Source organism: Gasterosteus aculeatus, chromosome 9, assembly GCF_964276395.1.
Source record: "Gasterosteus aculeatus chromosome 9, fGasAcu3.hap1.1, whole genome shotgun sequence".
Lineage (NCBI taxonomy): Eukaryota > Metazoa > Chordata > Actinopteri > Perciformes > Gasterosteidae > Gasterosteus > Gasterosteus aculeatus.
The window spans coordinates 21,093,122-21,107,255 of NC_135696.1; positions in this window are offsets into that span (position 1 = coordinate 21,093,122).

The window sequence follows — 14,134 nt, forward strand, 5'->3', positions numbered from 1 at the left end:
CCACACGTTGTTTCTTCTTCTCTTTTGAAACGAGGAAAAGCGGATCTCTCGGATCTTTGTTGAGGTCGGTCGATGCTTTTCTTGTCTTCTTCAAAGGTAATTTTTTTCTTCTTCTTCTTCTTCTTCTTCACTATTCTCTTCACTCTTTCTCTCCTCTCATCCTTTTTTCCCCACAAAATAATTAGATGTTTCCTGTCCTCGTCTCTATATTCTTCTTCTTTTTGTCCCCCACTGTTCTCCAATTAGTTTATTCTCTCTCTTCTTTTCTGCACTGATTTCTTCTCTCCCTTGTCCACTCTCTCCTCTCTCCTCCCGTCAGCCTCTCCTGCTTCTTTGTTCACACCCATCATCTCCTCATCCTCCTTTCCCCTCCTCTCCTTCACTCGCTTCCTCCTCTGCTTTGTTCCTCTCAACCTTCTCCTCACTCGCCTCTTTCTCTTCCTTTGTTCATCGTGTCCATCCTCCTGTCTCCTCTCTTTATGACCTCCTTCTCCCCTCTTTTCCTCCCCTGTCCATCCGCTCGCCCTCTTTCTCTCGCGCAGGTCTTTCTTGCCGTGGAGCAGATGTCCTTTTATTGATATGATCATGGTTAGTGGTCTCTGGGTGCTCATTGGATCCACAGCACAACCCTCTGCAGCCAGAGGCCCGACACACACACACACACACACACACACACACACACAAGCACACACACTCACGCACACACACACAGCCTGCGGCTACAGGGAAGTCTGTGAGGTTGCATCCAAGGTAACAAGGAAAAAGGACTAGAAAGAAGAGGAGAGGGGAGGAGGGTGGGATGCAGGAACAAGACAAATATGAAAGCAGAGAGACGGGAGAACAGAAGTTCGGGAACTGTGTGTGTGTGTGTGTGTGTGTGTGTGTGTGTGTGTGTGTTCAGGCCGTGTCCAAAAGAAGGAGAGGAAACGACCAAGGTGACCTGGGAGGAGTTCCTGCTGGGGAGGAATAATAAAAGAAGTCCTCCACGAGTCTCAATTATTTCCAATTAGGTGTGACCTCGTTGGAGCGGTTTCACTCGTTTCAGTGTCAAACCGCAAGTCGCAATTGTGAGGTTTTTTCTTTTAGTTCCCGGAGAATGCCGCCTTTTATTTGTTTTGCTCCCGGTGTCACGGCCACGTGGGCGGAGGCTCGGGGGGTCTCCGCCTGCCGACGAAGCTCCACCGAGGCCCCATTCAGCCGCACAATGAGTCTACGGCCGACTGTGTGCGCGGCGCCTTTATTCCCTTTGTTGGACCCGATGTCTTTTATTGTGAAGGCTGCTATATAAATATATAAACATCAATGTTTACGTCTTTGTGACATGAACAAAGTCACTTTGAGTCAAATGGAGTTTTGAGACATTTTGAAAGTTGGTGAAGAACAACAAATGTTGTGTATTCATTGGGATTTATTTATTTTTTAAACGCTGAATAGAACGCAGGAAAGAGGCGCTTGTTAATAATCAGGTTATGAATTTACTGTTTCGCTCCACAACCTACAGTTTATAGTTGAAGCACTTCTAATCCAAAGGTTCTATATACGGTATATTCTGCTTTATGACTATATATATTTTTTTTACTTCTGCGCTACATTCTGTGTTGTGTTGCTGTGGTTTTCTTCTCCTATATTTATAAATGTTGTTAGAGGATGAGCATAAAATAATTAAATTGCCAACCGCAGCGTCACTGTAATTGCTTTTAGATATTTCATAGTTTTTCCTGACGATGAGCACGAAGACGCTGGATACAGTTAGATATCAATGTTTAATGGGAAAAAAGATATTGGCAATGTTAATAAGAAATGAAAGCGGGCAATTTTTTTTTCAGAACCAATGAAATTGCCGCCACGCGCGCTGCTGCTGCGTTCCGCCAAGAAACAGCGAGAGAAGGACGACGTTAACAGTTCACGGGATTCATCTCGCGAGCTAACGCTAATGTTAGCTCAAATCTGTGCCCCTAACGGCCTTTTTTAATTCCATTTTACATTTTTGGGAGCAAATGTACTTGTTTTTGTTAATGTTCAACACATTAGCTCTGAATAACCTCGTCAGTCTGGGCTGGAAGTCTCTGTGCTGCCTGATATTTGGTTTGTTCACAACGCGATCCGAAGGACATGTGACCTCTGTAACGCACATTGAGACGCGCAGAGCTCCAACCAGCAATTATTGCACAGCATCAGTTAATCCATCGCTTCTCTGTTTCGATCAATAGTTCGGCCCGCAGAGGTTCTTCCGGCTCACAGTCCAAAAATACATTCATCGGAACCAGCAAATGTTTTTCTCATCCATATCTTAGCTTATTATTGGGTTATTAAAACCCGAGTGAATCGATAAATTACCTCGTCTTTGAGCACCGTGCGTCTGCAGCGTATCAATAATTCACACCGACTGTGGGTGACGGGTTGAAGGGGTAAAGGGGTAAAGCGGTGATGGGTTGAAGAGGTAAAGGGGTGACGGGTTGAAGGGGTAAAGGGGTGACGGGTTGAAGAGCTAAAGGGGTGACGGGTTGAAGGGGTAAAGGGGTGACGGGTTGAAGGGGTAAAGGGGTGACGGGTTGAAGAGCTAAAGGGGTGACGGGTTGAAGGGGTAAAGGGGTGACGGGTTGAAGAGGTAAAGGGGTGACGGGTTGAAGGGGTAAAGGGGTGACGGGTTGAAGGGGTAAAGGGGTGACGGGTTGAAGAGCTAAAGGGGTGACGGGTTGAAGGGGTAAAGGGGTGACGGGTTGAAGAGCTAAAAGGGTGACGGGTTGAAGGGGTAAAGGGGTGACGGGTTGAAGGGGTAAAGGGGTGACGGGTTGAAGAGGTAAAGGGGTGACGGGTTGAAGGGGTGACGGGTTGAAGGGGTAAAGGGGTGACGGGTTGAAGAGCTAAAGGGGTGACGGGTTGAAGGGGTAAAGGGGTGACGGGTTGAAGAGGTAGAGAGGTAAAGCGGTAAAGGGGTGACTGGTTGAAGGGGTAAAGCGGTAAAGGGGTGACGGGTTGAAGGGGTAAAGGGGTGACGGGTTGAAGAGCTAAAGGGGTGACGGGTTGAAGAGGTAAAGGGGTAAAGGGGTAAAGGGGTGACTGGTTGAAGGGGTAATGGGTTGAAGAGGTAAAGGGGTAAATGGGTGACGGGTTGAAGAGGTAAAGGGGTGATGGGTTGAAGGGGTAAAGGGGTGACTGGTTGAAGAGGTAAAGGGGTAAATTGGTGACTGGTTGAAGGGGTTATGGGGTGACGGGTTGAAGAGGTAAAGGGGTGACGGGTTGAAGGGGTAAAGGGGTGACTGATTGAAGGGGTTATGGGGTGACGGATTGAAGAGGTAAAGGGGTAAATGGGTGACGGGTTGAAGGGGTAAAGGGGTGACGGGTTGAAGGGGTAAAGGGGTAAATGTGTGACGGGTTGAAGGGGTAAAGGTGTAACGGGGTTGAAGGGGTAAAGGGGTGACTGGTTGAAGGGGTAAAGGGGTGACGGGTTGAAGGGGTAAAGGGGTGACGGGTTGAAGGGGTAAAGGGGTGACTGGTTGAAGGGGTAAAGGGGTGACGGGTTGAAGGGGTAAAGGGGTGACTGGTTGAAGGGGTGACGGGTTGAAAGGTAAATGTGTGACTGGTTGAAGGGGTAAAGGGGTGACGGGGTGAAGGGGTAAAGGGGTGACTGGTTGAAGGGGTAAAGGGGTGACGGGGTGAAGGGTCCGCTCTTGCATCCACGCGGCATCAAGGCCAGTCAAAGGGCTTCAGGCGACGGCGTGAAGCGACATTTAAAGGCAGACGCGTATTTATAGAAGTGGCAGCAGAGTGATTCTCCCCGTTAGCGGCGTCTCCTCGGCTCAGACGGACCCGGGGAGACGCCGCGCGGCGCTGCGCTCAGTCTTAATTGAACGGAGCTGATGTGGTTCCATTAATCAGTAATGGGGAGCCTTGCTGGGCCCGGCCACCACACACCACAGCGGGGGGGCCGGGGGGCCGGGTGGGGGGCTCTGACATTCTCACAGCAGTCACTGAGTGTGCATGAAAACAAAGAGAGAGAAGGGAGATGTGTCGATGTCTCAGGAGTTAAAGGCTAGAAATGTTCTTAATTGTGCTTTTCTTTTGCATTTTGTTGCACACTCGTCATATTTACACACTAGAAAGACCTCCAGCGACGCCACAACCAATCATATAAAATAATTAACCGTTAATTCCTCTATTGACCAACATTGGATTAAATAAGAGCATTTTTAATGATCGAATGACGGTTTAACTAATGTATCATCCCAAAAAACACGAAGCTGAACGTGTTGGTTCGCGCTTCTGAAACGTGAGGACTTTAATGAATTTAATGGTGAGAAAACAGAAGACATCAGAACGGCTTCTGGAAATTCTCAGGCTTAATTAATTCGTTATTTTGAAGCGATTCAGCTGACAAATCACAAATGCTCTCATGCCGTTTGTAAATGTGTCGCTCAGACGTTTGGTGCAGATTTAGAAACGCAATCACGAGCTTCATTGATTCGTTAGCGGAGCCGCATCGAATGATTGTTTTCACCGTCAGTTAATCTGCCGGTTTGTTTTGTGATTACGTTTCTGTCTACAAAATGTCAAATAAAATCAGCCTGTCACAACTCCTCAGAGCCCGAAGGGACGTCTTTGCATGTCTGCTTTTCATTAGTCCAAATCCTCCGTCCACACACAAGGAAACAGCCTCCACTGACAGAACGTTTTTCAAAGGGTGAAATGCTTTGAGTTTAAATAATACATATTTACTGATGATGTTCTCCAATATTCAGTCAAATATGTGACCAGGACGTCATTTATGTTCTCGTAGTCTCTGATCTCTCAGAATGTGACATAAACAACCAACCGACCTCCTCTTTTATGGCCTCTGCTCCAAAAATGGCACACGCATGATAAAAAGTGTAATAACTCTGGAAAAACTTTGTCTATTTGTACTATTTTTTTTGTGGGGATAAAGGGGAACCCCTGTGAGTGATATAATGTGTGACAACCAGTCTGTATGTTACTGTTGAAAAGAATATATCAATATTACACACAAAAAAAGTTTGCATTTTGAGATTCGCCTTTAAAAAATGTCATAAACCAGCCGTATAAATCCCATAACGCTCTACAGCGCAGGGTAAACACGTCTACGTGATATCCCAGTGTGAGGACATTACACGTGGAATGTTTGAGCAACGATAAACTACTCTACAGAAGGCTTCTGTGAAGGCCTCACGCCACACGAACGTTAGGCCTGTAAGTTGAGCTCAGATCGCCTGATTTGCTTCGTTCCACCTCAATCGCTTCGTTTAATCCGCCCGAAGACGCCTGAGGAGGCGCGCAGGCGATCCTGTGCTTCCACTGCGCGTCACATGTCACTCAAGACTTCTGTTTGCCTCAAAAAAACCCCGTCCAGACAGCTAGCAGAGTTCTGCTAGCTAAATGCTAACAAGAACTCATTGCAAAAAACGCTGAATAAATCCATCATTTCAGAGGTAAGACACATTTACCTTTGTGTTGCTTCCATGGCTTGATGGGTTTTGTACTAAAGTTCTGCATGGTTTGTCTGAGCGAAATGATACTTATATCACCGTAATCAGCGCGATCTGCTCGTGTTGTTTATGGTCCAATGCTAATGTAGCATAAAGCATCATAAAAATATGGCGCTTTTGGTCAGTCAAGTCCAAAATCTGCATGGAATATGTTCTTACTCCAAACACAACTTACGTGGTAAGAGTAAAGTAGTTTAGGGCTTATTGTAGCAGGACGCTAATGCTTCCAAAAGAACCCAAGCATTCATATCTGTGTTCATGATGAGACGTCAATAACCGTTTAAACCGATTAAACAGGAATGTTTGATTCTCTTAAGCATGACGAGTAACAACGACCGTCCTTTAGGGTCTAATAGTGATAATTATGAAATGATGATATTATAGTTCATGTGTCTGGGTGCACATAAGACCGCGGGTTCAAATCTCTGAGGGATCACATGACCGGAGGTCAATCCTTAAAATAAAGTCCCTTCCTGTGCCATATTTAACATGTGTTGAAGCAAAGAAATTCCAGTCTGATAAAAAAAAAGATATATCTCACTCTTAGTTCAAAGTTGATCCTAAAAACATTTTCGAAACAGCTGCTGTTTGTCCACAAATGTCTCAATGTCCTCAATGTGCAGCGCGAGGGATGAAAGCAGTGCAGATACACACATGAAGAGACGCCGTGGGAAATAACGTCAATATCCACTAATATTATCATCAATATAATAAAGGAAAGCCGTCACACCTCCTAAAGAAACCTTCAACATCTCAAATTCAGTCAGACACAGAACATGAGGTGACATACGTGTGCTAATGAGTGACTGACACACACACACACGCGTGTACAGTGTCTAAAGACGGAGTCCTTTTGGAGCCTTCGGCACAGTATGAGAAATGAATATTTGATAAGAGGATGACCTACTTCCTGCGCCCTGAAAAGTTATTTGTCTTCTTCTGCCTCCATCCACTGCGGAGGCCTGGAGGGTGGTGTGTGTGTGTGTGTGTCTTCTGCTCGCTCAATTACACTCTGACCAAAGCAAACTTGTTTCTTTATGAATTATACAGGGATTTAATCTGTTGGTGTGTTCAGGAGAGAACGCGGAGGGGAGGAGATAAAATAAAATAGTCGCTACTTGTAAAGACTTATTTTTTCCTTTGGGGTGTTTGATACAATGTGACCAATAAACGGAGCCCAGTTCACTTCCTGCGTGTTCCCTCAGGAGGGGGCGGGACCTTTTGTTTGTTCAGGCGCTTAACCCAGGAAGCGGGAGGGGGTCAGAGGGGGTCAGAGGTCGTCCGTGGGCCTTGGCCGAGATGTGTGTCTCTCACACCTGTAACACAACTCAACACAACAACACACAGTCCCACAAATCGACACTGAGCCTTTATTTTCACAACAAAATTTATTAGAAGAATAGTGGTTTTAAAAAGAAGGTTCTAGCATCCAGTGAATACTACCTTACACAACATTACAGCTGAAATGTATGGCAAAAATTGACATTTTTATCTTTTACCAAATTGAATAACATAACCATAAAATATTTTACACATGCACAAAGACAGATCTAATCAGCGTTCAATGCAAAATGAAGTTAAAAAAAGGGAATCAAATCGTCATATTATTGTCAAAACAAATCACAAACATGGAGACAATTTATTATTCATCAGCCCAATCAGAACTTTCCAAAGAGGAATAATACCAAAACCAATTATTGTGATTCCTGTTAAGTGCTCATTTACACGGACATTGATCATATTAGCCTATAAGAATAAAAGTCCAACTCACAGTACAAAATGAGAAAATAACATAAAATTGTACATAAATAAGACTACAATATGAGAAAAATATTTTTTTCTAAATTATACAATTGTTTTGTCAACCTGTAAACAGTAGATATTGAAAAATGAGGTCCATTTGGGTTTTTTGGAGAACCTGTGTGTAGGTGTATGCGTTTTGTCACAGGTAGAGTCCAGGTGGGACCAAATCGTGACCGGGGGCGGGGGGGGGAGGGGCTTGCCTCCGCAGGGCCCTCCCCCTCCCCTCCCTCCCCCCCTCACATCTCACCCTGGACCCGCTGGACTGAAGGTATGAGGTATATCGTCAAACCCGAAAACTATACCCCCGAAAACGAGGCGTAGAAGGCGTCCGGCCACCTGTTAAGAACTGAGGCGAGACCAGGACCAAAGAGACCCCCCCACCCCACCCTACCCCCCCCTCATTAGAGCCATGTTCACCACAACCAAAACAACTCCAACAGGAATGTAAAAAGTATGACGGACGCTTCTCACCAAAAATTTCACCAATTTACAAAATAAGCTCAGAGTCAACGACGGACTCAACGTGCTGCCGATGTTCTGACCGACGAAGTCCAGGAACGAACGGAGACGTCAGACCTCAGGGCTCCGACCCCCGACCCCCCCCCCCCCCGCCGCGGAGCGCCCACCTGCTTCCCGCCCGTCACTGGCCGGCGAGGGACTTTTCCCTGAATGCGTCACGGGGGCTGAAGGCCGGACCCGTCGCATTCCTTCCTGTGTAGTCCGAGGAAGGACTCGTAACCCGCACGTGGGCCGACTCGCCGGACCCCCGGTTTTTGTTTTTGTGCACTTGTAGGAAACGTTTGTTTGCGGATGACCGAGAGAAGAAGATCCGACATTCATGAGATGTTTCAAACATCCACGGATCAACGCGCGTGAGGCCGACGAAGGTTTCCGGGGTGGAACCGGCCGGTGGAGAACGCGGCGGAGTGGGTGGAGTACCTGAATCGGAGTGAAGCAGTGCTGTTGAGGGTCCCTGAGGGCACTGAACGCACTGTGGGGTCGCACGCTCTTCTCGGTAGATCCAAAAGAGAAATGCAAGAGAAACGCCTCTCGGACTGCGAATGTGGGTTTGCGGCGAAAGGGCGAGAGGGCATCGGCCCGGCGGGTTCACGAGCACGCGAACTCTCCGCTCGCGTCACACGAGGGAAAAAAAAAACCCCACCACGAAAAGCTGCTGCGGTGACAAACAAACACCTTCGGTGCTCCTTCTCAGCGCACGGCGATGTTTCATATTCAAAACGTCCAAGTACACTTTTGTCTTAAGCGACCTCTTCAAACCAGCGGGGGGGAGGGGGGGGGGGTATTTACACCAGCATGCAAAAATATTAAGGGTCAACGCTGACAAAAAACGTCCGTCGGTCCCAGCGAAGCTCGAGGGGGATGCGTTCTCTGATGCCCCCCCTCCCCCCTCGCTTACCTTTTTTTTTTAAAACAGTCTTTTCTGGACTTAAAAACACACAAACCATCAGTGCCTTCAATGTACAGTTCCCACCCGCCTGTGTGAAAAGACACGGTCGATGGGTAAAGCAGTTCTATGTACAACCAACCTGAGGACCCCCCCCCCTCCATCTTCATCATCTTCATAAACCGTCTTCACAGGGGCCACTTTAGGAGACCAACACTAGATCCTGGTCCAACTGCCCCCCTTCGCTCTTTGCTACATCACGGGGGGGCGACGACCAGGAGTAAGAACCGAGTCGGAGAACGAACACGAGAAGCAGCGAAGTGGGGGGGGGGGGGGGGGGTGATTCTACCGAACGTACTGCACTGGACTTCGTGGAAACGTTTCCCTGAATGGTTGGTGGAAAAAGACTCTTCCTCTTCCTTTTTTTGTTTTTCAAGATAAAAGTACACAACGTTAGATATGTACATATGCGTTTGTGTCTGTTGGCCTTGTATAGGTATATCTGTGCGCACATATAGAGTATTTATTATTCTTAAATATGTATAGTTACATTAGAGGTTAGTTGTTTGCCTTTTTTTTCTTTTGTTTTTAGTTTTTTTTTGTTTTACATTCAGTTTTTAACGACGATAGAGAGAAGATACGTGGTCACGGACGCGGGGGCAGCGTGGGGCCGAGTGCTTTCTAGTTCCACGCGTTGTTCCGCCATTCTTTATGCAAAACCACTTTTAAAATCAAAAGGATTTCAGTCTTAACGCGACCCGATCTTTCCCAGCCGAGCGATCTAATTGTCTGCGGGAAAAAAAAAACACGTTGTCGCCCTTCAAAAGAGGAGCGGCCGCGACGGGTTTCGAGACAAATCAAAAGAAGGGGCGCACTTGTGAGGTTGTGAAAGCAAAAGCTAAAAAAAGGACCCCCCCCCCCCCCTGCTGGGAGCCAAAGGCAGAGGGAGATGAAAGTTCCCGGGAGGCGGGGGTTGGTGGTCAGGATCTGACGATGTGTGGAGGTTGTCGTGGTTACATTGTTATCTTTTCTGAGGTATTCTGTGTTGTACGTTTTTCTTCTTTTACATTTTTTTTTTTTTTCCTTTTTTTTTTGCACACGGAGATGGAAAAACAAACATTATCAAAGACGGAAAAGAGAACAAACGCTTTCCGGGAACGAGCTCCCGGAAAGGAACAAAGCGCTGGCTCCTCCCCTTTCTCCCCCCGTTCCTTCATTTACGGCGTTCGGGCGGGGGGGGGGAAATGGCGACGAGTCCCGAGTCCCGCGAGTCCGATGAGTCGAGCTCCAGCGAGCCTCCCCTGCTAAGAGTTAAGTCCTATTTACAATCCTTGCTGTTTTTTTTATTTTTTATAAAGCACTGAAAAAAGTATTTGGCTGAAAAACAACTTGAATACAAATGAAACAAAAGGCTTTTCCAAGACCCCGGTTTTGAAGCGGTGTTCTGGCTTTTTGTGAGACTTTGAGGTGAATTTAACCTTCTGCACCGGAGGTCTGGACCCTCGATGGGCGCCAACGCCCTCAGCGAAAGAGAAGCTACGCACCGGATCCCCCCCCCATCAGTCGTTTTAAGCCCGTGAACCTGAAACTCTGAGACGATTCCAGGAAATCCCGACCAGAGCAGCGCGGCAAAGCCTCTGTGAAAAGAGAGAAAAGAAGAGCGGCCTTCTGGGAGTTTACCATCCCAAGAGGCCTCCAGAGGACAGCAGTTAGGTGCAGGGGGGGGCGCGGGGGGGCGGAGGGGGGTGTGACTCCATCAATGAAAGTGACAATAAAATCACCGTTGCGTCGCCCCGACTCGGCGAAAAGTAGCGCTATTTTACCAGAAACTTCCCACACATGAGTGACAGGCCAATCAAGATCCGCCACATCGGAGCGGTTGGACGAGGCGCGCAGATTGCTGCGGTCGGCGAGCAATCAGAGGACACTCGGCTGAGTGGACAATCACCCGGCGGCGCCCTTTGAGGAAATAATCCTGACCTCGAAAGTTTACACGGCCTTGAAATGTTTCGCTTTAATCGTCTTGATCAAGCCCGAATAATCAACGTTCCGAGGTTCGCCCGACTTCCACCCGAATGCATTTGCAGGGTTGTGTTTTCCTTTTGAGACCAGCTGGTCCCCGGGGGGGGGCGATGCTGCGAGATCGTCATGGCAACACAGCGCGCTGACCTGATAATCCTCTTTGGGGGTTTCACATCCACCCTTTTCTTCTCAATTCACAGTCATAAAAGTACCCGTGTTTGCAAAGTGAAATCTCAGTATCGCTCCATGGTTGGTGGTTGTTGTGACCTTCAGCCTTTCAACAAGGCACTCCTGATGCCGCTGATTAAAGAACAACAAACGTATAAGCGCTTAATCCCGGCGGCGGGTCGAACTTAAGCCTCGGCTCGTGTTTCACATTAATGAGCCGGGACGGGAGTTTTTAAATCGACGTCAATTAAAGTGTTCAAAATGTGATCGACCCGGAACACGCTGCAATATACTGTACATAGCGAACGCTGATGGGACAGAATGTCCCTCAGAAGTCCTTCTGGACGCGCTCACTGGACGCGGTGGAGGTGCGACGCTCAAAAAAAAAGAGCTTTCCACAAAGCGGCCTGTCGCTGAGCGGCGGCTCCGCGGGGCGCTGTGACATTTACCGACAAAGCCCGACGCACGACTCACTCAGACGCGTCAGCGGCGGCTTCGACAAACGCAACAACAACAACATCATGATGGAGTTCATGACAGGCGAGGTTAACGTCGACTGTCAGGAGACCTGCTGATTTTTACCTTTTTAAAAACGCACTCGCCTTCCTGAATTTGTCGGTGAAATAAACTAAATCTAACCTCGCCGGACCAGCATGCAGTGCGGCAGCAGGACCAAGCAGATCGATATAAACCCAGTTTGATGCGATTTTTTTTTTTTAAAAGGTGCAAAATGGAGATTACAGGGATCATTTTGATTGCCTCACGACAGCTCTCAACATGGCAGCTCAGAGCATAGCTAACGGGGCTAACGGGGCTAACGGGATAACGGGGCTCACACAGACATTTCTGCCTCACATCTTTACGGTCACTTTCCTCTCACACTTTGCGGGCCTCTCAGCGGCTACAGGAATGCGCACGGCGTCGCGGCCGGCGGGTTTATGCTAACGAGAAAGAGGGCGGGGGGAGGAGGGGGGGGGGGTTGGAAAGCAACAAACAAAACAAAGAGATTTTCACAGAGGCTTTGCCGGCGATGATGTTCCTCAGGCGGTGGACCGAAACCCTCCCACCTGCTTCTAAAAGACCCCCGGCTTGGTAATTATACATAAACGGCGCCCACACAAAGTGTGGCTACCTGATGACGGGGGAGGGGGGCGCTGCTGTGGGGGCCTCGTGTCTCTAACGTGTGCGTTCTGGCAAAGTATTCGCAGAAAACCTGGCTTCTGCTTTTCTTTTATACATTTTATATATATATATATATATATATATATATATATAACCAAGGGAAAATACACCATTAGGATCACAGTACGAACGACAAGAAACTACGATTATTTCAAAAACTGCTTCCGACGGTTACGTCTAAAAATCGGGCAAGAAGCCGTACTAAAAATCCTGAATCTTCCTTGTGTGTGCGTGTGTGCGTGTGCGTTTCTCGGTACAATCAGCTGCTCTGAAGTGGTCGGACCTGAGGTATAAATGACAGCCAGATGTGCAGCGTGAGAGAAAGGGAGAGCGAGGACCCCCCCAGCAGAGAGGAGCATGGCGTCACAAACCGTCTGGGTCTTTCTTTCCTGCTCGGTGAGGTTACAGCAGTTGTTGTTGTTCGACATTTTCTCTTTTTTTTTTCTTTTACGTTTTTCACGTCTTTCACTCAAGAAAACATTAAATCAAAACCAAACTAAAAATAAAAATAAGAAAACATCGATTGGTTTACCTGAAGATGCAAGAACAGTAAAATAAATACCCATATTTTCATAAGTAAATAGCTTTTTTTCATTTTTATATAAAGGTACATTTTCCTGTGTGAGTGGTGGGGTTTTTTTGGAATGCAAAAGATTTGGGATGTATATATATATATATATTTTTTCTTTTACAAGAAAGCACATAAAGGAAGGTCAACTCGTCCACCTGTCCCTCAATCTCCCCTCTGCGTCTCTGATTCATCCGAGGGTGAGAAATCAAACACCTGGAGTTGTTATTACCCGGGTGGAGCTGACCTGACGTAGCGCCTGCAGGGTTTTAAAACACACGAACGGAGGCAGTGGGGGGGGGTGGGGGCAAATATCGGTCAGTCAAGACGCTCGAAGCGTCGAAAAAGAAAGAAAAAGAAAGAAGTAACGGAGTAAAAGACGCAGCGGAGGACACTGCGTCCCCCAGAGCACCGTCTCCCAGGCACAGAAAGAGACCTTGTTCTGAGGTTTGAGGTATAACGCCCGGCCTCTGCTGGCCCGAGTCTTTACTCATCACATCTAATACAGGTAGTTAAGTCGCCGCCGCCATTTTCCGACTGACAAACATGGCCGCCCCCCCCCCCCCCCCCCCGGCGTCCTGAGACGTTCGGAAATGAACCGACAGCTCATCCTTTTGCAGATGACCTCAGTGTTCATCTCACGTCACTACATTCATCACCAGAGTACTTGTTCATATATATGTACATAAATAGATATTTATACTGTTTTCTTGAGTATATAATGTTGTTGTTTTTTTTTTTTTTGGGAGAATCAGTTTGCAAGAAGGAGGACTTTTTCGGACAGGGGGAGCCGTCAACCACATGACCATAAACAATGCAAAATGAAATAAATAACCTTTGAAATGACATGCACCTCAGCAGGGAGGGACTTGAGGCCAGGCGTCTCCGGGCGGTTGGAGTTAAACAGTTTGGCCGTGGAGGAATCGCCCCTCTCAGGGGAATTCTGTCTGAAGTGCTGTTGGAGTTCATCCATGCAGACCTGTGCATTAAGTGCCAATTGTGCTGTTCCTACACACACACACACACACACACACACACACACACACGCACACACACACTCGGTTGTAGTTGGGTTTTTTGTGGAGGTTCTTGGGTCAAAGTGAGCAGCTACTGTGCTCACGTCGCCGCCACCTTTTAGACACTTCAAATGCTCGGCATTGTCAAAGTGTTGGACGCATTTCATGCGTGATGACCCCCCGGGACATGTAGATGGGGGCGGGTGGGGTCTTCCCATTGGCTGTGCACACCCGCCAATCAAGCCAAGGGAGCTGCTGAGCTTAACGTGGATAACCAATAACCACAGAAAAGGGAAATCAAGTCAAATATTCTAATGCTAATTAGATTGTGAGTCATTTGTAATTTAGAACGCGATTGTGTTCAAATCGTCTCGACGAGATTAATAACGAGATCAAGCCGAGGAAGTGGTGCATGCCATTTAAAAAAAGAAAAGAAAAGAGAATGATCTATGAAAAAAAAGATGAATCA